This window comes from Perca fluviatilis, chromosome 14 (genome assembly GCF_010015445.1).
Source record: "Perca fluviatilis chromosome 14, GENO_Pfluv_1.0, whole genome shotgun sequence".
NCBI classification, from domain to species: domain Eukaryota; kingdom Metazoa; phylum Chordata; class Actinopteri; order Perciformes; family Percidae; genus Perca; species Perca fluviatilis.
Window position 1 is genome coordinate 5257190 of NC_053125.1, and position 24120 is coordinate 5281309.

At 41.5% G+C, this 24120-nt stretch overlaps 1 pseudogene; it reads right to left on the reverse strand.

Annotated features, from left to right (window-relative positions):
• Nucleotides 1-9373: 9373 nt before the first annotated feature.
• Nucleotides 9374-24120, reverse strand: part of LOC120573312 — a 28222-nt pseudogene continuing 13475 nt past the window's right edge.

Genomic DNA, 24120 nt, shown 5'->3' on the forward strand with positions numbered 1-24120 from the left:
CAGGCTGGACTATTGTAATTCCCTACTGTCAGGTTGCTCAAATAAGTCTCTTAAGACTCTCCAGCTGATCCAGAATGCTGCACGCGTGTTCTCACAAGAACTAAGAAAAGAGATCATATTTCTCCTGTATTACCTTCTCTGCATTGCCTTCCTGTTGAATCCAGGATTGAGTTTAAAGTCCTTCTCTTGACCTACAAAGCTCTAAATGGTCTAGCACCATCATATCTAGAAGAGCTCCTAATACCCTATTGTCCTACTAGAGCACTGCGCTCCCAGAATGCAGAGTTACTGGTGGTACCTAGAGTCTCTAAAAGTAGAATGGGAGCTAGAGCCTTCAGTTATCAGGCTCCTGTCCTATGGAACCAGCTCCCGATCTGGGTTCGGGGGCAGAAACTGTCACCTCATTCAAGAATTTTACATTGTATACATTTGATCCGGTAAGTTTTGGTTTCACACTGCAGTTTTGCAAGTGCACTAAAGATCTATACGTGACAAAACTACGCCCTGCCCGTCATCACATAGCGGAGCTCGTCTCCAGATAATTATAATTGATTGGTTTGTTGACGGGCTTCCCCGTCCTCGTCGTATCCTCTCTCTGGGTCCGAGTTTAGGCTATTCAACTGACCGCTGCTCTCCCCTACTGCCGCGGCTCTTTTTGTTTTGTTGTGATGTAGAGAAGCAAGACACGGGAACTTTCTTTCTGGAGCATTTATTCAGGGGAGGTTTCACACCGTTAATTTTGGTTCGGATCAAAACAAAAAGTCACAGCAGTCCACACGAGCATCGCCGACCTGCTGATCCACATTCTGGCTCACACAGCGAGGCCAGGTAGAAAGGCAGAAAAACCAAGTGTAGCTGGTATGAACGCAGCAATCGGTGACGGCCAGGGCGTCAGACAGGTGAGCAGCTATAAGCAGGTGAGCAGCTACAAGCAGAGCTTAACTGATAGTATAACGTGATATCAGTACCAGTATATCAGCAGGGCAATAAACAGTTAAAAGTTCAGTAAAAGACGAAGATAAAAAGCCCAATAAAAATCGGAGAGCTGCTGGAGAGCAGCCGGAGAGCAGCGGCAGCAAGTCGCGCCAGCGTTCACTTCCAGCGTTCCAGCTGCTATCAAATATAACAGCCTACAAGTTCAACTGAAATAAGAAACTGTTTGATTCCAGCTGCTATCGAATATAACAGCCTACAAGTTCAACTGAAATAAGAAACTGTTTGAATCATTTCCAGTTTCTAAAATGTGAGGATTTTTCTGCATTGAGTATTTTTACTTTTAATATTTTATGTACATGTTCCTGATGATACTTACATACTTTAACTCAGGTAACATTTTCAATGCAGGACTTTTACTTAAGTAAAGGATCTGAATACTTCTTCCACCAGTGCTACCAAGCACTGACCCATGTCAGCACCCAATCAATGCTGAGATTACAAAGAAATAAACATAACTGCAGAAAGTCCAGTTGTCCACAGAGACATCCTTCAGCAGCACCACATCCATCTCAGTGAGAGAGCCGTGGAGCCTCAGGGACACAGCCCTAGGCTGAGGTACATCCACACCTGAGCACAGAAACAACTCCCCCCAACCAGGAAGCTCTCTCCACCCACGCGGACGTCACCCTGCCCAGCAGCCAAAACAACCACAACACCAGCACCACCAAATGAACCAAGCTATCCAGCTGCCACAGCCCCAGTGTTGGAAGAAGTATTCAGATTATTTACTTAAGTAAAAGTAAAATTGATTACCACATTTTATTTAAAGGTCCTATGACATGCTGCTTTTTAGATGCTTCTATATAGGCCTTAGTGGTCCCATAATACTGTATCTGAAGTCTCTTTTATATAGGCCTTAGTGGTCCCATAATACTGTATCTGAAGTCTCTTTACCAAAATTCAGCCTTGGTGCAGAATTACAGCCACTAGCCAGTCCCACAATGAGCTTTCCTTAGGATGTGCCATTTCTGTGGCTGTAGCTATTGAGGAGGAGAGGGGGGCAAGGTGGAGGGTGGGGGTGTGGCCTTGACCAACTTTTGGATATCATAATATCGTAATATGGCATAACTGTTGTCTTTTCCTGGTTTTAAAGGCTGCATTACAGTAAAGTGATGTAATTTTCTGAACTTACCAGACTGTTGTAACTGTTCTATTATTTGCCTTTACCCACTTAGTCATCATATTCACATTACCAATGACTATTTATCAAAAATCGCATTGTGTAAATATTTTGTGAAAGCACCAATAGTCAATTCAATTCAATTTATTTATAGTATGAAATCACAACAACAGTTATCTCGAGACACTTTACAGATAGAGTAGGTCTAGACCACACTCTATAATTTCCAAAGCCCCAACAATTACAGTAATTCCCTCAAGAGCAAGCATTAGCAGTGGCTGTGGCGAGGAAAAACTCCCTTTTAGGAAGAAACCTCGGCAGACCCAGACTCTTGGTAGGCGGTGTCTGACGGGGCCGGTTGGGGGTGTGATGAACAGTGGCAAATAATAGTCACATTAAAGATAATGGAACAGTGACTTCGAAGGTAGTCGTTGTAGTTCACGTCATAGCAGGGCACATCGTGGCATACTGAGTAGTGCAGTCTCCTATACCGGATCCTGACTTCTCTGTGTGTATGAACATCGCAGCAGGGCGTTGCGGGATGTAACGTGGCGCTGCAGAGCACGGGTGGATGCAGTGGACGCAGCAGGACGTGGCTGGGCATTGTAGGGAATCGCAGAGCATAGCTCTGCAAAGAAGACACTCCGGGGAGTAAACTCCCCACAGCTAGGTTAGTAACAAGCAGTTCTGGGACAGGATGCATACAAAAGGAAACAAGTGAAAACAGAGATGAGAGAGCAGCTCAGTGTGTCATAGGAAGGAAGGAACTTCCCCGGTAGTCTAGAATTATAATAGCATAACTAAAAGAGGCAGGTTAGCTTAGAGAGAGGTGCCGGATCGGGCTTGAACTCTCCCCTGCCGGATCGGGCTGTACTGGCCTGCCTCCCTCTACTCTCACTATATTATTGATTATATGATAAATAAATCTGATGACTACGAAGAGAAGCAGGTGGGCCGGGTTAGGCGGACGCTGCAACTCCTCACTCCCTAACTATAAGCTTTATCAAAGAGGAGGGTTTTCAGTTTACTCTTAAATGTGTTGACGGTGTCTGCCCCTCGAACCCAGACTGGGAGCTGGTTCCATAGGAAAGGAGCCTGGTAGCTGAAGGCTCTGGCCCCCAGTCTACTTTTAGTTTTAGACTCTAGGAACCACAAGTAACTCTGCATTCTGGGAGCGCAGTGCTCTAGTGGGACAATAAGGTACTAGGAGCTGTTTTAGATAGGATGGTGCTTGACCATTTAGGGCTTTGTAGGTCAGGAGAAGGACTTTAAAGTCAATCCTGAATTTTACAAGAAGCCAATGCAGAGAAGCTAATACGGAGGAAATAATTATCTCTTTTCTTAGTTCTTGTCAGAACACGTGCTGCAGCATTCTGGATCAGCTGAAGAGTCTTAAGTGACTTATTTGAGCAACCTGACAGTAGGGAATTACAATAGTCCAGCCTGGAAGTAACGAATGCATGGACTAGTTTTTCAGCATCGTTTTGAGACAGGATATTCCAAATTTTGGCAATGTTACGAAGATGAAAAAAGGCTGTTCTTGAGCTTTGTTTTAGATGGGAGTTAAAGGATATATCCTGATCAAAAATAACTCCTAGATTTCTGACAGTAGTGCTGGAGGCCAGGACAATACCATCCAGAGTAGCTATATCTTTAGATAATGAAGTTCGGAGGTGTTAGGGCCCAGCACAATAACTTCAGTTTTGTTAGAGTTTAACATCAGAAAATTGTAGGTCATCCAGGATTTTATATCTTTAATGCATGCTTGAAGTTTAGCTAACTGACTGGTTTCGTCTGGTTTGATTGACAAGTATAACTGGGTGTCATCCGCATAACAGTGATAGTTAATTGAATGTTTCCTAATAATATTACCAAGAGGAAGCATATATAACGAGAATAGAATTGGTCCAAGCACTGAGCCTTGTGGAACGCCATGGCTAACTTTAGCGTACTTGGAGGATTTATCATTAACATTAACAAATTGACATCGATCAGAGAAATAGGACTTAAACCAGCTTAGTGCAATTCCTTTAATGCCGACTAAGTGTTCCAATCTCTGTAACAGGATTGTATGGTCAATAGTGTCAAATGCAGCACTAAGATCTAGTAAAAGGAGTATGGAGACAAGTCCTCTGTCTGCAGCAGTTAGAACGTCGTTAGTAATTTTCACCAGTGCCGTCTCTGTGCTATGATGCTTTCTAAATCCTGATTGAAAGTCTTCAAATAAACTGTTGCTATGGAGAAAATCACATAACTGATTAGCAACTACCTTTTCAAGGATCTTGGAGAGAAAGGGAAGGTTAGATATAGGTCTATAGTTTGCTAGGACCTCAGGATCGAGGGTGGGTTTTTTCAGAAGAGGTTTTATCACAGCTACTTTAAATGACTGCGGTACATAACTTGTTAATAGAGACATATTGATCATATCTAGTAGTGAAGTGTTAACCACGGGTAACGCTTCTTTGAGTAGCCTCGTTGGGATGGGGTCTAAGAGACAGGTAGATGGCTTAGCTGAAGATACCTTTAACATTAATTGTTGAAGGTCTATAGGATAAAAGCAATCTAAGTATATGTCAGGTCTAGTCGTTCTTTCTAGGAGTCCTGCATTGAAAGGTGAACCGTTGAGCACAAAAGGTGATGGATTTTATCTCTAATTGTTATAATTTTATCGTTAAAGAAGCTCATGAAGTCATCACTACTCAGAGCTAGAGGAATAGATGGCTCAGTAGAGCTGTGACTCTCTGTCAGCCTGGCTACAGTGCTGAAAAGAAACCTTGGGTTGTTCTTGTTTTCTTCTATTAATGATGAGTAATAGTCTGATCTAGTATTTCTGAGGGCCTTCCTATAGGTTTTCAGACTGTCTTGCCAATCCAAACGAGATTCTTCCAGTTTGGTGGAACGCCATTTAAGTTCAAGTTTTCGCGAGATTTGCTTTAATTTACGAGTTTGGGAGTTATAGCAAGTTTCCTTTGCTTCATCGTCTTCTTTTTGATGGGAGCAACAGAGTCTAAAGTAGTCCGTAGGCAGGCCGTAGCACCAGCTACACAATTGTCAATTTGAGAGGGACTAAAGTTTACATAAAGGTCCTCTGTTGTATTAAAGCACGGTAATGAGTTTAGTCCTGTTGGAATATCTTCCTTAAATTTAGCTATAGCACTGTCAGATAGGCATCTAGTGTAGAAGCTTTTATCTAATTTCGTATAATCAGGTATTAAGAATTCAAAAGTTATTAAGAAGTGGTCTGATAATAAAGGATTTTGCGGGAATACTAATACATCTTCAATTTTGATGCCATATGCCAGCACAAGGTCGAGGGTGTGGTTAAAACAGTGCATGGCATCATGAACACTCTGACTGAAACCAATTGAATCTAGTAGTGAGTTGAAAGCAGTACTAATGCTATCATTGTCAACGTCCACATGGATCATCTACAATAAGTACTTTGTCTGATTTTAGGACTACATATGATAAAAACTCTGAGAATTCCGATAAAAATTCAGAATATGGACCTGGTGCTCAGTAGACAACAACAAATATAATTGGCTGTACTGATTTCCATGTTAGATGTTGAAGATTAAGAACAAGGCTTTCAAAAGAGTTATTTAGTTTAGGTTTAGGATTAATTAACAGGATGGAATCAAATATGGCTGCAACTCCCCCTCCTCGGCCTGAGCCTCTAGGAATTTGGGTATTAATATGACTGGGAGGAGTGGCTTCATTTAGACTAACCTATTCTTCATGGCACAGCCAGGTTTCAGTAAGACAGAATAGATCAATTCGTTTACTAGTACTGCTTTAGAAGATAGAGATCTGATATTTAATAGTCCACATCTAATTTTCCTATCCTGTTCTATCATTGCAGTGGTAGTTTTAATTCCAATTAGGTTGTTAAGTATTGCCCCTCTCTTGGATACCTTTGATCTAACTGATCTGAGTCGAGGAACAGACACCGTCTCATTTTTTGGGACAGGCTGTGGCTGACGTGAACTGGATGCTAAATTGACTATGTTTGCAGTCAACTTCTTATTACTTATGGGATTCGCCACTTTGTATGGTCTATTGTTGATTATAACTGGAATAGTACTAGTCGTACATGTTAACCTGCAGAAAACATTTTCAGATTCATCCACTTGTATAGTGCTATCAGGATCAATACCTGGGGGGCATGAATCTGTGATATTTTCAACAGAATGTCAATACTTGCCTTTCAGTATGGTCGTTATGTTGTCAGATAGCAGCCTGGCTCTGTGTCGGTTTGGGTGGAGACCATCATGCCTCAGCAGGCTGTGCATTTCCCAGAACAAGTTGAAGTTGTCGACATAGGGAATGCTCAGGGAAGTGCAGAGTGGTTCCAGCCAGGTGTGGAGCCAGAACAGTCTGGACCATCTCTCAGCACCCTTCCTGTAGGTAGGTAGGTAGAGGCCCAGAGATGACGATCCGTTTTCCTGTGCCCATCATGGTGGTGATGAGAGTGGTGAAGTCTCTCCGGAGTGCTGTTGATCGTCCCTCTCTGATGTCGTTTGTGCCCACATGCACGATGATGTTGTCGACCTTAGCGTGGCGGGCGAGGATGCTTGGAAGTTTGTGCACGAGGGAAGCACTAGACCTTGGAGGGACCGCTAGGTGAAGGGGGACCATGGAGCTTCCGATGACCAGCGTGGAAGTTGATGAGTCCGAGGGGGGAGAGGATTGAGGGCGCGTCGACTGTGTGGATGGACCAGGATGAGCTGCATGGGGACGTGGCAGAGAAGGGAAGTTCTCATCGTTCATCAGAATGGTGTAGCGATTCTCTAGTCGTAGGGGTTGGGCTGGGCCTGAGCGTTGTCCTGACCGCCTGCTCTGGTGCTTGCTTATACGCCATGGCTCAGGCTGGTGTGGAGTGGAGCTGGTCAGGAGAGCTGGCTGGGTTCTCGGCAGAAGCCGAGGAGAGACAACAGGAACAGAGATTGTATTAGTGCATGGTGGGGTGAGAGTAGTGCAGGGCACAGTGGAATCAAGACATCCGACATTAGTGTGTGAGGGGAACTTCCAATGATAATGGTGTCGAAGAACTGTTAACTTGCCTTGATCTGGTGGAGAGTCGATATTCTGGCTTCAAGTTCCACTGTCTTCTGGCTGAACAGGAGGCACGAGTCACAGCCAGGTGAACAGCTGAGGGGGGGCATCGTGTGGCTCGCTAGTTTAGCTAGTAGCAACGTTGACGGAGGCCCTCTCCTAAAACCGATCCCTCTTCACAAGTCGAAATACAATGCAGGTACTCCTGCTTGTGTTAGCAAGCTGTGGATAGTCCGTTACTGCTGCCAAAATATAGAATATAATTCCAAGGAGGCAAAAATCCTGAGGGATCCGCTTTACTTCCCGCTAGCAGGCAGGCTAACTAGCCGTTAGCACAACAAATAGCTAGACGTTAGCTAACGGAGCGGAGGAAAGTTTTACAAACAACGGAGAAAGTGAGGCCAGACAGGTCCGGTTAAAATACAGCTATTACAGATATTGTAGTCAACACTACAATATCGTTGCGGTATCGATATCGAGGTATTTGGTCAAAAATATTGTGATATTTGATTTTCTCCATATTGCCCAGCCCTATTTTGGTCAAATTACCTCATTCATTTCACAAACTGTATATTTTTTCATTTTTCAGCTATGCAATTCTTCTATTTCCATTCATAGTATCTTGAATAAAATTTAATGGAATTGTGATTTGACAAAAAATCTACGTATTCATGTTCAGTGAGCGCAGCCACATTGTGTCCTTCACTCTGGGTCTTGCCGTTGAGAAAGGCAGATTCAAACATGTAGTGTGAGTTAACACAGTGTAAAACGTTAAAAGAAAAAGCAGTGTCTACCCAGTTTATGACTTTAAAATCGGGCATGGTTTCAAGGTGGTCCATCAGGGTGAATGATGATGTCTTGTATTTATTTCCTTCCTGATAAGTTTTGCAAAGCTGATTTTTCTGAATATTTTAAATCCTGTAAAGTGAAACCATTGAGCCTACATATTGAGGTAAAAAAAAAAACTAGAAAGAATATGTCGTATACTCTTGGAAAGTTGATTGTTTTTCATGTTGGCATGAACAACACGTCCATCTCTTATTATTGGCAGGTCTATGCTGCACTCTGCTGGACAACACTTAAACATAATAATAATGTGGCATGTTACAATGCCAACACATTCATTCGGTTATTAAAGACAGAAAGTTAAACAATTATATATATATGTCAGAGGTCGCACACCTCTAGAGCAACTAGGGGTTAAGTGCCTTGCTCATGAACACCTTGGTTGAAATATCACAGTGAGACTCGAACCTGGGTCTCCCACACCAAAGGCATGTGTCATATCCACCACGCCATCACCAGCCCTTTTAATGTTTGTTTTTCATTTAATATGACAGTACATGCATAGCTGAAAAGAAAAAAATATGTAACAATGTATTTGTATTTCACTTTGATTTGGTTTGATTTGGCATTTTAAATCTTCTGTGGAGTTATTTCACTTTAATGTTCCATATGTAACAGACCTACGGGATATTAAGAGTCCCCAGTCCACCAAACCTGTATGCAGTGGAAAAAGTACTTACAACTTCGACTTAAGTCAAAAATTTGAAAAATTGAGTAAATAAAGTTTCCTGTTTATTTTGTGTATTCACTCCCTGTTGGTTCCCATGTTATCTGTTTCATGATTATGTGCTACCCGTGTTCTTTCTGTGTTCTGTTTGGGTTTTTCTAGTTCCATCTTTGTGTATGGTTTAATGCTTCAGTTTCCTGTTTTACTTTGTAGTGCCTGTTGTTTTCCTGTGTCATGTCTTGTTTTACTTCCTGCCTTGTGTGTTTTCCTGCCTCTGTGATTGTCTGCCCCGCCCTGATGTGTTCCACCTGTTCCTCAGCCCTCATGCCACCTGTCTCTCTTTACTCCCTCGTTACCTTGTGTATTTAGTCTGTGTGCTTCCTTGGCCAAATGGCCATTCTCTGTCTTACATTTCCAACAATTTGGATCTTCATCCAAGTCTAAACAATTAACACAATCGACCCATTGTGTCACGCAGATAGAATTATTTTTTAAGAGGGAATGACATGGACTCGCCTTATACGCAGACACTGAGCGTTTGTTGAATATTTTTAAATTTGTCTGTAAAGGAGGCATAGGTGTGACATGATGGGGGAGTGTCAGCGAGTAAACTGTTGCAAATAAGTCACAGATTTCTATTTTTGGTAATGACATCAAAGAAAAACAGATTGTTCTGCTTTTCGACAATCTGTTGTATGGAAAATTTATTTATTTGTATTGTGTTTACAAGAACTGTAATCATTCTTTACAGGGTCATATGAAACTTAACATCCACACAATTTTCATTTTTGGGATTTCATCCCATAAGATACATTTCACATCATTCAACTATGAAATGAAATGTATATGTTATATACAACCACAGGCTTATTTCTAATCATTACAACAGCTAAAAATCACATTGACCCTTCATTTACCACATATAATATAGATAATTATGTTCACACTTTAAAAGTTACATTGTGTTAACTAGAAGCCCTTGCTTGGTATTTACTTTTAATGATCCTTGGTATGGCCATAACGATGATTTTAAAATATAACTGAAACATAACTGCACAGGAATCATGCTATTTTAAAATTACATTATTGCATTGTTCACATGTATAATTCACATAATCAGAGTTTCCATGTTATAGAACAGATGATAGTGATGGTTAGTCATTGAATTCATGTGACAATCAAAGGTTTTCATTAAACCTGATCTCCAGAAAATTATTATAAATATATAATTTTAACTAAATTATTGTAATGGTTATTATTAAATTTATCATACCAATGAAGTGTGGTGAAATACAAAAAAAAATATTATTCAAAAAGTCATCCTTTCTATTAGTTACATAAAATATGCCAAATGATTTTAAAATGTATTATTTATATTATGTAATTACTGAAAGGATGAAGAAAAAAAACACGGAAGCCTGAGGACATCTGGAAGACTTTCGGGCTTTCTTTTTAGCTTAGAAGCTCAGGCCAGACAGTGTTGAAGAATAAGGAGCACATAATTTAGCCTCTAATGGTACGTTGACATTTGCAAGTAGGCTTTTGAAAGGTGCCATATTATGCTCATTTTCAGGTTCATACTTGTAAATGCTTTAATGTTCAAACAACACATTATTTTTCTCATACTGTCCGTCTGTATACTTGTGTGTATATACAGTTTCTGAATACAGGCTGTATGCATTTCTCTGTGGATTGAGTGTTTTGATACTTCATTTTTTAAAAAGACACTGAAATTCCACCTTTAACAATCTGGGACCTTTTAGGCTGCTCTAGCAGCCTAAAAGTCAGCTTGGCAGCTTCAGCTGTAAACTGTTAGCTGTGCAATTTTCTCCGCTTCATGTCTGTTGAGTAGCTCATTTAAGAGAAATTAGTAAGAGTTGTGTATTTGTGAATTCTTGTGTAGGGTCACATCTGCTCTGTGCTGGTAAGCGCCACCGTCAGCCAATGATAGGACAGTCACATTTCTTCTTTTTGTTGATACAGTTTAAAGTGGAATGATTTGATTGGCACAGAATGTTTTTGGAGACAGAGGAACTACACCATTCTGACGACTTGAAATGTAATTCACAAAAAAAATCTGTATGCTGTAGCAGAAAAACCTGCAATTTAATTTCAGTTGGGCAGCGTTGGCAGGTCCTGTTTACAATCCTATCTGATGTGGTGGTCACGACATTTAAATGCAGGGTTTTAGAGAATGTGCTGGTGAGCAGGTCCAAGGCTTCTATGTGTGTTTATGAAGAAATTGTGATAATTGTGTCTATCAGTGTAACTGTTTGAGTTCTTCTTGATTTTGAATCCAGAGTTCTTAAGAGTGCACAGGATTCCAGCGTTTCATAATAAACACTTATAAGATTTTGGACACTTTTTTGGCAATAGGTTGTGAGTATGGACATTATATTTTAAAGTGCACTTAGTTAGAATGTGGTAAAGTGAGGTTGTTGAGTGGGTTCTAGAGTTTTGGACGGAGGGATCCGACCACCGGCTTGTCTGAGCACAACTCTTTCCACCAGGAAGGCCGTTCCAGCACCTGGCTGCCCTGCATCACTGTCGACCACAGGTTCTTGTAAAGCTACATGAGGGAGAAACAAGGAGAAGATGTGCTCATTGTTAAAGAAAGTGTTTGTTTACCTTTTTTGGTACCTATTTTTATTAAGGGAAGAAAGTGGAACTACAATTTCAGGAGGGCAACCCCAGACCCATGTAGCAAGGTTTAAGAACTATGACAGATTACAAACCCACTTCCTCCTTCTTGTCAAGTGCTGATGCTATAGAAAGTGAGCTAAACACATTGTATGCTGATCGGCAGCCAACAAGCAAAAACGGCTGAAGCAGAGGTTGATGGATGGGTGGGTGCACCTCAAACACCCATATCCTTTTCTAAGCATGACATCAGGAGGGCATTCAAGCATGTGAACACCAAGAAAGCAGCAGGACCTGACAATAACAGTTGGCAAGTCTTCAGACTGCGTGCTGACCAACTAGCACTAGTGTTCACAATTCTATTCAACCTGGCTTAGTCTGTCATGCCCACGTGCTTTAATAAGTCCACCATCATTCCTGTGCCCAAGAAAACAAGACCAGACTGCCTGAATGACGACCGCCCAGTGACGATCACCGTTAGTCATTGAATGCTTTGAACAACTGGTCAATGATCACATCTGCTCCTTACAACCCAGCACAGTGGAACCATTACAGTGTGCCTACCATCACGTTTGATCAACGGAAGACAGCATAACACACATCCTCCCCAGACTGAACAATATGTATTGTACCATTTTCCTAAAAAAATAATCAAAAAGTTACCATCACAAATGATCTAATCTTATAAAAAGAGGTACCTCCTCACCTGTCAACAGCGCCCTAAATGTGTTGGTACCATAAATATAGAACAATTCAATTTTTCTATATCTATGGTTGGTACGACATGACAATTCTTTCATTATTTATGGCCATACATCAAAATACTGAGGTATAAATAAGCTTTAAGTGCGTGTATGTCTTTACCTGTCCATCAGCATTGCCAATAGGTGAGTTGAGAATGAAATCAGTAGGTGCCAAAACATCCACCAATGCTACTGCATCATCCTTCAGCTGGAGGAGACACACAGACAGAGCAAGTCAGGTTGAGCTTAATGTCAGTTGGGGGGGCAGCATCATGACTTCATCATTCAGCTTATATACCATGGCTGCAGGGTGTCCATTAAGTAAGGGTTAATGCCTGACGTGATGTTAATTATCAAGAATTATTGGACAATGGCGAGGTCAGAACTGGCCGACGTGCCGCGAAGTCCATTAAGGGACACCTCCAAGGGCATTAACCCGCTTATACCATCACTTGTCAAATTACATTTTTGTAAACCATTAATTTATATTTTAATACATCTAATATTAATTTACTATACAGTCCTATTTACTGGAGCAGTAAACATTTTCATTGCATTAAAAACCTTAAAGGATAGGAGTGATTTTTCATACCCTTAGGTGTTACCAGGGAAACAGAGTTATTGTTTGAAAAAACTTAGATTTGGATTGCAAAATGCGTGAAAATATAAGTTTATGGTCTTAAAAATCGAGGTGTCCATCATCAGGTAATAAGGTACTTAACCCTTACGTATGGAATAGATGGAATGTTTCTGTACCTGGGAGCAGAGAGTGAGAATGGCCATCTGGACCAAGTCTGTGGGCTTCCTTCCACTCAAGTAATTACCTGTGCAGTAACAAAACTGTGTTACAAATATCTATACAATGGAATGCGTTATCTAGATTGATACATGTAGTATATAGAGTACAGTACACACCCTGGTAGAGTGTGGCCATGTGGTTGCTGAGGCTCCACAGCCCATACAGGGCACACAGCTTGCTTAGTACAGGTCTGAGACCAGCTGGTGTGTCCGTATCAGTAGTCAGCTCATGAAACCTCTGGAGGCAGTTGTGTTCTATGTAGGCCATGGCCAGGGAGCGACAGTAGTAGACCTAAACACACACGCAAGAACATTAATAGTATAGTTTATAGTTTATTTCTACTATAAACTCAGATGAACAACTATTATCACAGTTCAATGCTAACCATGTGTATTTAATGAGTAAGTGGCAAAAAATTACCAAAAGGAGGAACGAATGTGTAAAAATATGCTTAGTGAAATTCTCAGCAGCTTCCGACCACTCAACGTAAAAAAAGGCAGTCCGACAATTAAAATAATTAATTAAATCCATGAAGTCACACAATCTCTATATCTCCTGACAATTTTGTTTTAATAACTGAGAACAAGAGTTTTATTTATTTAACTTGAGCTATGGTATCCATAAAGGCTTGGTGCAGTGGTGTGTGTGTGTGTGTGTGTGTGTGTGTGTGTGTGTGTGTGTGTGTGTATGTGTGTGTGTGTGTGTCTTACCTGGCTGTTGTTACGGGCCTCAAACTCCTCCTTTCCCGAGGCCATCTCCTGCTCCAGCCTCTTCTGGCTCTCTTCCAGCAGGAAACACACCAGCCACTTATAGGCTGCCAGTGGCACTGATATGATGAACAAGGAGTACACTCACTATGTTAAACTGAGAAACAACTCTAGAATTGCAATCAGTAGAATTATTGTATCTGTGATATTTAGATATCTGGTTAAATGTATATTTAGACACCATGTTGCATTCAGGAAATAATCCCTTCTTTAGTTCTAGGAGTACCTGCAGAGTCCATACACTCCTCCATTGTTCTTGCTGTGAACCTGCTTTCCAGGATCTTGTGGGAATCATCCAGGAAATCCACAGTGTGAAGAGGAGACTCAATGCGCACACCATCTGAAACCGCACAACACAGCAGCTGAAACTTTAGAGATCAATCCTGCATTCAAAATTTGCGTCGCCATCTTTGTTTTTGAAACCTGACGTGACGATTATTGGGCAAGAGGGGTAGCGCTAGCTTGGTTTACAGAACATTTTTAGGCGACCTAAATGTTCCAAATAACTTTATTTAAGATGTTTTTTAGGGCTTTTTCCTTTCTTTAGAACAGCTGAAGAGAGACAGGAAATTGGGGAGAGAGGGGGGATGACACGCAGTAAAGGGCCCTGGGTCAGCGGCAGTAGTGGAATGTAACAAAGTACAAATACTTCTACTGTACTTAAGTACATTTTTCACGTATCTGTACTTTACTTAAGTACAGTCAATAGTGCATACTTTTGACTTTTACTTTGTTACATTTTGCAGCAATTATCTATACTTTCTACTCCACTACATTTCTACAATGTTCCGTTTCATTTTCTGATCAGTTTTTCCCCCTGCCAAAACGTCTTCCTGACCGTCACATGGTTTCAGTCCGCGGGGAAGCCTTCAGCAGCAGCCGTCCAGTTCCCGGTACCGCTCGCGATATTACGAATCCCACTATGGCCACGCCAAGACCCGCCCTTCAACAGTATTTATTGGCCAGGCGCGTACCGCTCCCGGTACTACCGCTGCTCCTGTTACTACTGCTGCTGCTCCCGATACTCTGCTTAGTCATATGTGAAGCATCCGTTCACATAGGGTTAATATACAACCCATATATTTACCTTTTTCATTACTTTTACAGTCAATCGTTAAAGATAACTATCAACTTATGTGAAAAAAATATCACGACTGGCTAATTGGTGATGAATGCAGGTGGATATGCCTTAACTGTTGTGGTACACGGCCCAAAAAAGGCCTTAACATTGGCAGGCGCATCAGCACTAGCAACTGCAGAACATCATGTTAATCATCGATGAGTGATATGATTGCCAATCGGCACAACTCTAACTTTTAAGTTAGCCTTTTGAAGGAATATTGGTAGCAGCTACAGCATTACATCTTGCCAGTGCATGCTGTATCTGACATTAAAGTCTTGTAATAATCCCTCAGTGCATAGAGGACTGACCTCGGTGTTTAGCATGGAGACAGCTGAGCAGATAGTTGCTGGTCTGTTGCAGCAAGACGTTGTTGTCTCCTTCATATGTGCAGTTTGGGTCATTGTCATTACGCAGATCACCCAGCCGGTTCACTGAGAAAGAGGGAGAAGGTAGTTAGGTGTGTGTATGTGTGTGTGTGTGGCTCGAAGGTGTTTTTTGCCCCCAACTGCTCCTTCCAGGCAGCGCTGTGACCGCTGCCTTCAAGGCACCTAACCTTAACCTTAACCTTACAGCCTCCTCCCCCCTTTTTTTTATATGACCGAACCCGTTTTTTTAAGGAGTTATTTAAAGTGTTTTATTCACACTCATCCTGGGCGCTGCGTTTTAACCCAAACCTAACCATAACCAGTGCCTCCCAACGGCTGCCTGGAAAGCACCGTTGGGTGCAAAAAACACCAATAAGTGTGTGTGTGTGTGTGTGTGTGTGTGTGTGTGTGTGTGTGTGTGTGGGAGAGAGACTTACTGGCCAGGTATCCATGTCCACCGCAGGCCTCCCTACACTCCTGAATCCCTCTCTGAGCAATCCATGAGCCCAGTGGTTTACTGGAGCAGCCTATAGCATGGATCTCCCTGCCCATCTCTGCCTGCAATACACACATGGCAGACATGTTAGACTAAAGTTTATACAGAGTTATGCTAACTCTGGATATAGACACACTCGTGCACCTCATCTTAACTCACTTGTCTGTCACGCTGCTGCCAGGGTACGGGATCAGACGCCATTGCTGAAACAATATAAAAAATATCCAAAGAATTTACGGAAAACATTTAAACTCCCATTAATAAGGATATGTACATAAATAACATAACATAAAGCAATAAGTGTTGTCATAGCGTTAGATACTGATTACTCTGTAATTTGATTAGGTACGTCTGCTTTTAAATCCACTCCCTCCCTCCATCCTGACCTGTAACTGGTACTCCAACACAGGAATCTCCTCTGTGTTTTTGGGTCCAAACTGTCTCCTGGTGGCTGAGAAGCGGATGGCAATAGTCAGAGCAAGCTTCAGGTTTATCGTAGCCATCCTTGTGAAGGACACTCTGCCCACTGACAGGGCACCCAGAGACTCCCCGAAACGCTTGTTGGGGTCCTGAAGGAGAGAACATCACAATACAGAGACATGAGAAACAACAGAATGACAAAGAGAAAAATAATATATATACAGTATTTCTTTTTTTTCATATTTTCTCAACCCGAGCTCATGGAACATGAAGCAAAAGCCAGTCAGCAGAGCGAGTCTGATCAGGTCTCTCTTAGTAACAGAGAAGTGCTGTAAAGTAATATGGTAGTTTTCCAATAAGAGCCTTATAGATAAAGATATATCAGTGAGTCTCTCTTGGAGAGAAGACCACCCAACACTTTTATATAAAATACAATGATGTGTACCAAAGACATGACTGGTTATGAATCTCAAGGCAGAGATTTAAAAGTTGAAGAGGATGCATGTCTATTAATCACATCATCCTAGTCCAAAACTGATATGAAAACTGCTTTAACGACCCTTTTCCTACAAAACATTAGACAGATGCTTTTATTTCTGTAGAAATAGCCAACTTTTTGCCTGTATCGGCACACAAGATCATCAATGTGAAATTTGAATGAGCTTTTCATCAATCCAGATGCCGAGATATTTATATTTTGTGACTCTCTCAATCGTATATCCGTTCACAGTGGAAATATTAAGGTTAGTATAATCTTCACTTTTGGCTCTGGTAAATAGCATAAACTTTGTTTTATGCTATTTAGTCTTAAGTCTTAGGTCTTTAGAATATTAAAGGAATGCTTTTTTTTGCAATTGCAGAATCAGCAACATTATATAGTGCTGTGTTATCTGCGTACAGATGGGCATGCCAGTTTAACAAAGATGAAATTATACAGGGTGCGAACTACGGGGGAGCTAGGGGGAGCTCGGCTCCCCTTAATAAGACATGGGCTCCCCTGAAAACGTGATTTGTGAAATTTTGGGGGGTCTCTAAAAATATTGACAATGTGTCATTTTGACGTGCAATTTCAATTTTGTGTAATGTGATCATCGTGAATTATAATGTGTAAAACTGCAAAAATATAATTCATGCGTGATGGTGATTTAAACCCAATTCACTTCAATAAAGAAAACTATACATGTTATTCTTGTTATGAGCATCAATAACAGTACACACAAAAAAGTGGGCTCCCCCGAAGGCCACGGTATAGTTCGAACACTGAAATTATATCCTTGATATAGATGGTGAAAAGAACTCGACCTAAGATTGAACCCTGTGCAAAAACCTTTTGTTAAAAACTCAGAATTATAGCTACCCAATTTAACAGATTGTTGCCTCTTTCATAGGTAGTTCTTCAGCTAATTACAAGCATTATTATCAAAGCCAATATTAGGTAACCTCTGTAAGAGCAGGTCTGTGTCAAGAGCTTTGGAAAGATCAACAAATAGTGGGGCACAGGGCATTTTTTAAATCTAAAGCTGATACAATGTTATTCACGACCGAAGTAACAGGAGTTGTAGTACTGTGCCCGGCTCTATAGCCGAACTGAAATGGACTTAAAATGGAAGCTCTAGACAGAAACACCTTCAATTGATCATTTACCAGACATTCCAGGACCTTTGACAGACAAGGCAGTTTGGATATTGGTCTATTTGTTAAAATTGTTTTTATCAGCTCCCTTATGTAAGGGTACAACATGAGCCATTTTCCAAATACTGGGAACTACACCAGAGGAAATTGAAATGATTGAAAATATGAGTTATTTGCTCTGAGATAATATGGGCTGTGGACCTATGAAAAAAGGGATCCAAATTGTCCTCTCCAGTACATTTTCTGGGATCGATGGTTAGGACAGCCTTTTTAACGATATTTGAGGAAACCGAATCAAGGGTTAATGTTTGCTTGCGAGGAACAGTGAATACATTGTCATCCGTTAGAAAGCGATCTAATCCCCCATTCTAAAAAAGTTGAGTAGCAGCTACAAAATGTTTACTGAAGGCTAAAGTAATCTCTTTAAGGTCAGACAATAGACAGTCATTGACCTTGATCTGGGCAGGAATTGAGAAGTTGTTATTTTTATTAGAATTTAGAGCCCTCCAAAAATATGCAGGGTTTGAATATGAGCTAGAGACTAATGGTGTTTTTCCTTTACATGGTACGACCTCATTACGAGCAAGATTCCAGAACAGCTCATCTGAGCTTTCATTTTCTCAAAGGCAAAGCAGGATACCCAGTGCTCGGTTTACACCTATCACCATTTCAAGCTAAATGGGGACCATAGGCAGGCTGGAGGACCTCATATTAATGTTAAAAAACCTCATAAAGTGAAATTTTCATGCCATGGGACCTTTAAGGAATGCAGAAATCCTCCAGAACAGCTAAGGAATTCAACAATGAGTCCTAATGTTTGACCTATACGGCAACAAAGTTTCTATGGGGCAAGTTCAACTTAAGTCCATGCACATTTCATTTCCTATACATTAACAATAAAGGTCCCAGTTATTTTGTTATCTAAAAGCTTTTATTATGAAACAGAAAAATCAAGAGGTTAGGGTCTTCATCAGCAGTAACTTAACACAACTTTCAGCTGAAAATAATCATGGGAGTAAAATAAAGGAGATATCTGAAAGTACAAAGAGGGATCAGGCCAGAAACTAAACTTCACACCACAAAGATTCAGTTAGAAGCTCCAATAGTCCTAAGAGCTGAAGAGAACACACAGAGACCTTTAAAAACATCCTTTTCTCTGGTCTCCTGCACAGACATGCTTGTTTGAGTGGGAGCAAAGGGCGTTGATAAAATTTAAAATACCTTTTGTTGGTTTTGTGTCTTCTCTGCAAGGCAGAGCTGGCTGCTTTGCTCGACCAAAGACCATTTATTCAGTAAGAAACACCACTTTGTAACGCTGCTGTTGCTTTTGCATTGAATTGAAACCTTTAACAATGAATTTCAAACATTTGTAACACCTCTCTTTCCAGAAACACTGTCCCTGGAACTGAATAATACAAAGTCTTCATTCTAAAAAGAAAGTATTTTTGGAAGATACTCAATTGATTTTACTAATTGTAGGTCTTACTGCTGAAACCTCATATCAGAATACAGGCACTGAAAAAAGCTGGCCTACCTGCTGTGGGAAACCACCTTGATAAAAGTGCTGAGACTAAGCCAAAACAGTAAAGCCATGGCCGTAAAACCAAAACAATGAGCTGAGAGAGGCTAAAAAGCTGAGTTGGTAATAATTAGCTGTAGGTTTATCACAATGAGCGACACCTTACACATTACTCATGATAATTTCATCAATCGTTAAGAAAAATATGAAGTAGTGCAGTTTTAATTTAACTTGAATTGGTGCTTGGGATGCTTATTGAGCGCTTTCCACAAGTGGAAACTTACTAACCTTGAATGGTGTAACATAGCGGCCATCAGGAGTAACATCTCCCGTCTTATTCAGTAGATTCTCCCGAGGGATCCTCACATTATGAAACAAAGCAAACCTGAAGAGAGAGAGACAGAAAAATTATCTTTGGTTACACAGATGCTGGCAACGTGCGTAAGAAATAGAGCAGGACAAACATTAAAATTATAGTGGTGTGGTGTGGCTGTTTCAACTTTTAGCAGCAAAATAATAAATAATTAAATCAAAGATTAAGAATGATTTATCAACTGCTCAATTGCCTGACAAAACCCAAATTCCACACACATTCCAGTAGGAATCACATTTTTGTTGGGATTTTTAGCATATTAAATAATGAATTATTTCATTCAAGTAGCTTGAAGCAACAAATATTTTAATTGGATACATTAATTACCCACCATGCATGGGACAGCCCAGTTCTTTTGCTTTGTGTTCGTAAATGTGTCCAATTGACACCGCCCAGAATGCTGTATGAAAAGGACGGTCGTTTGAAGCTTATATTCAGTTGTCTATTTGATGGACTATTGCCTCTGGTCAGTCTAGGTACCTGGGGCAGCTCGGTTTACTTGTTAACATGTAACTGTTGCAAATAAATCTGCATGGAGTGAACTTCAGCAATCTCTAGTGTTTTCATGGAGTCCTCGTCTGACAATTTCTTCTGTACTGTGGGGCTCACACAGTCAGCAAGTAAAGAACTTTACTTCAAATTACATATTTAGGCCCTAGTAGTTTAATTAACTAAGTAAAGAGTGAAATGGCAACCAACAAAAGCAAGCCTCTTATCACCTTATCGTAGTTGAGAGTTTTTTGTGTCCCTATGAACCTGAGGGCTGTGATGGCTGGGTCTCCCATGGCAAAGCGGTCTCAGGCGAGGGGCCAGACTAAGAGTGGTTCAAAAAGCCTCATGAGTCATTGAGTAAGAGGAGGAGTTACGCTGCCCGGAGGAAGCCCGGGGCCCCCCGTCTGGAGCCAGGCCCAGATGGAGGGCTCATCAGCATGCGCCTGGTGGTCGGAATTGCCATGGAGGACGGAAGAAGCACAGCCCGAAGAAGCTAAGTGGCAACTCCCTCTCCATCACAAGGGCCCACCACCTGTGCAGGCTACCAATGGGTTCAAAGGGTAAGAGGCAAAGCAGTGGGTGTGGGAGAAGTTCGGAGAAGACATGGAGAAGGACTTTGGCTCTGCACCAAGGTGCTTCTGGAAAACCTTTCGCCACCTCAGGATGGGAAAATGGGGAAATATCCAAGCTGTGTACAGTAAAGATGGGACGCTGTTGACCTCAACTGAGGAGGTAACTGGGCGGTGGAATGAGAACTTTGAGGAACTCCTGAATCCAAATAACTCACCCTCTATGATAGAGGCAGAGCTGGAGGATGATGGGGGATCATCAATTTCCCTGATGGAAGTCACTGAGGTATTCAAACAACTCCACAGTGGCAGAGCCCTGGGGATTGATGAGATCTGTCCAGAAATGCTGAAAGCTCTGGGTGTGGAGGAGCTGTTCAAAAAGGGGGACCAGAGAGTGTGTGCCAATTACAGGGGTATCACACTTCTCAGCGTCCTTGGTATAGTCTACTCTAAGGTGCTGGAAAGGAGGGTTTGGCGGATAGTCAAACGAGGATCAGCACCACCTTACATTCCACCACAATATTCTAGGTCTCGAGCATGTTACACAATTTCTGTATTGGCTTATATTTTCTATATTAGTGGTTTATTTTTAAATGTTTTATCCACTTACAGAGCCTTGGGCTTTTCACTGCCACTGTAACAAGCCGGAAAACAATGTCTCCCTCTGCTGTCACCTACCCGTTATCCAGTCCGTTGAGCCCCAGCTTCTTGCCAATGTCTCCAACCAGCACACCAGGCAACGCTAGCAGCGTCTTAGGGTCTCTCAACTGCGGTACAATGGTTACAGAGTATTTTTTGACAAATTTAAAAGCATCCTTATTAAAATGTGTATTTGAGGATAAATAGTTTGACTCTAGTCTACACCGTATAACTTTATAGCTTTTCCATTTTCATGCTCTTTTCAGGCATTTTCAGATTTTTACCTTGATGAGTATTGTTCTTTGTTCTTTGGGGTTAAACTCTTAACCTTTACTCAAGGAAAACGGTTTAAACTCTTCTCATGCCGACCATTTCCACACTTCATGCATCTTTTAAAAAAACCTTTCACACAATGTCACATTTTAGACAATTGGAATTACTGGTTTTGAAGAGCTTTTCAACCATTTCAACTCCATTGCTTCCACTTCAAATTAAATTTCAACTACTTTACCCACTTACACATCAGCTTACATTTCAACTGCATTCATTTCTTACTCTTCATCTAACATTCAAACTGCTTTCATCCTGACTTCCGGTTGGCGACATGATGGAGAAGTCACACTTTTCCACGCTTCTAATGTGTTCACTTTAACATTTTCAATAGTTCAGCCAAAGTTCTATAACCAGCCATAAGCATTTTTCCAATGCCGAAAAGATGTCCAGCCAAGCGAAGAAAGAGGAGCACAGTCGTGGCCATGCTAACGGCTATACTAACAGAGCACAAGACATCACTCAAAATTAAACACAGCGCTGAGGGACAAGCTGAAGTACAGGGATATTCCGATCCACATTTTTTGACTATAGTCCTGAGATAGTTGAGCAACGCTCTGCGTACAGAGACCTCATGAAGGAGCTCTAAAACCTGGGCTGCAAAGCCTACCTCCACTATCCGGCCAAGCTGTTCATCATGACCAAGGAAGGAAAAAGGCAACGGCTCATATCTTCCAAGGAAGCTTAGGATTTCATCACATCTTACCGTCGACACATTGACATTACTCTCCAAAATTAAAGGGAAACTTCACCGATTTAGCATTAAGCTTTGTATCAGTAGAAACCTGGTAGTATTTTTGAATGACCGTGCTTCCCTCCCTCATGTCCCCCTGAGAGGGGAGATCTCTGTATTGTGGGTCTGGAAAAAAAGCCTCAGATGAAGCAAAATGACGATTTTTGCGTCATCTGAGGCTTTTTTGCCCAGATGCAAAAGACTACAGCCTGTATTAGGAGCCACTTCCGCATAGCCCATAGGGGGTTGGACTGTCGTTTTTTTCCGGAGATTGCCGAGGAAAAAACGAGTGTCAGCCATCTTGAATCCTTGCTTAGCTTCTCAGCAGGAGCAGAAACTGTTCATCCCGACGGAAATTTTAGAACAACAATTATGTGCATTCAAACTACCACACACGTGTACCACCGGGATACACTGGTACAGATCGGAGAATATGCAGGACACTTTATTACAGAGGCAATACTCGACACACTACGCAAGCTTTGCCTGCATGGAGACCAGCGGTGGTGCTCGATTCCTCTGGCCGGTAAACGGACCTCATCAGCGGGGAGCGTTGAACGAGTGTGCCGGTGGAAAGCTAACGCTAGCCGACCACCTGTTCACCAATCCTGATTGCAATTGTCCGCTCATTATTATTATTATTAAACAAACTGGACTACATCCAACTTCAACGAAACTCCCAACGTGAGTTCAGAGACTGCTGTGCTGTGTTTTTGTTGTTGTGGAAATATTGCTGTGGACAATCCAGCCTGCTGCTCTGTCACCGGGTAAGACTACTAGTGGAGGTGGGCTGTGTTACCCCGGACTGCCTGTTGCAGAAATGGGGTGATTTGTATCCAACTAACTGCTAACTGCTGGTGGAGTTTATGACTGTAAAATGCCGACAATTCTAGCTACATCCCACGCAAATGTACGGCTGTGTTTATACTCGATGTTTATACCACAGCCCACCAAGAGCTAATGCTAGTAGCTATGTGTTAGCCTTCTTTTATGACTTGGTTGAATTCTAATGTAGAATGCGGTCTGTTATTTCTTGTTATACCATGGTCTGGGTGAATACTCTATTCTGATTGGCTGCAGGGTGTCCATTAAAAAGTGATGTAGGACACCTACTAAAGGAGTTCGGTGAAACTGACTGTTTACTGTTCTATATGAATGCGCTACATTAAATCAAAAAGGAAATGTGGATTTATTATTTCCAACTCGTCCTCTGAACACCACAGGATGGCGCTAAAACACACAGGCTGCAAGAAGTAAGTTCTACTGGCCCTCTGGACTGACTCAGTTTCACAGCGAATAACGTTATCTCACATCCCGTTCACTGTTCAGCTCGCTGCTTCAGGCTGCGCCGCTGCAGCCGACGGTAACGTTACACATCGCGGATCAAATTCTTCGTAAAAGTCGGTATATTGTTATTGTTATGGCTGGATAGCTAGCTTGTCTTGTTGTTCAACATACTGTCAAATTATTTTTTTTTGTTGCCCCCTTTACAAAATTTTTATTGACTTAGGATCTTGCTAGCATAGCGTCAGCTTTCTGGCTAGCAGCTAAACTGAAGGGTTCTATCAGCTGAGCGGACTATATAAATATTTCCGGTTGCTAAGGGAGGCAAGTCGTATCTAAGGTTCTTCCTAATTCCTGGTGGAGAGAACAACGTTTGCATTGCATAAGAACCTGATGGATGGGAATGATTGTTCCAGGTATTAGTCAAACCGTCAGGCGTAACCAGGGAAACAGAGTTATTGTTTGGATAAACTTTAGATTTCGATTGTAAAACTAATTAAAATATGAACTAA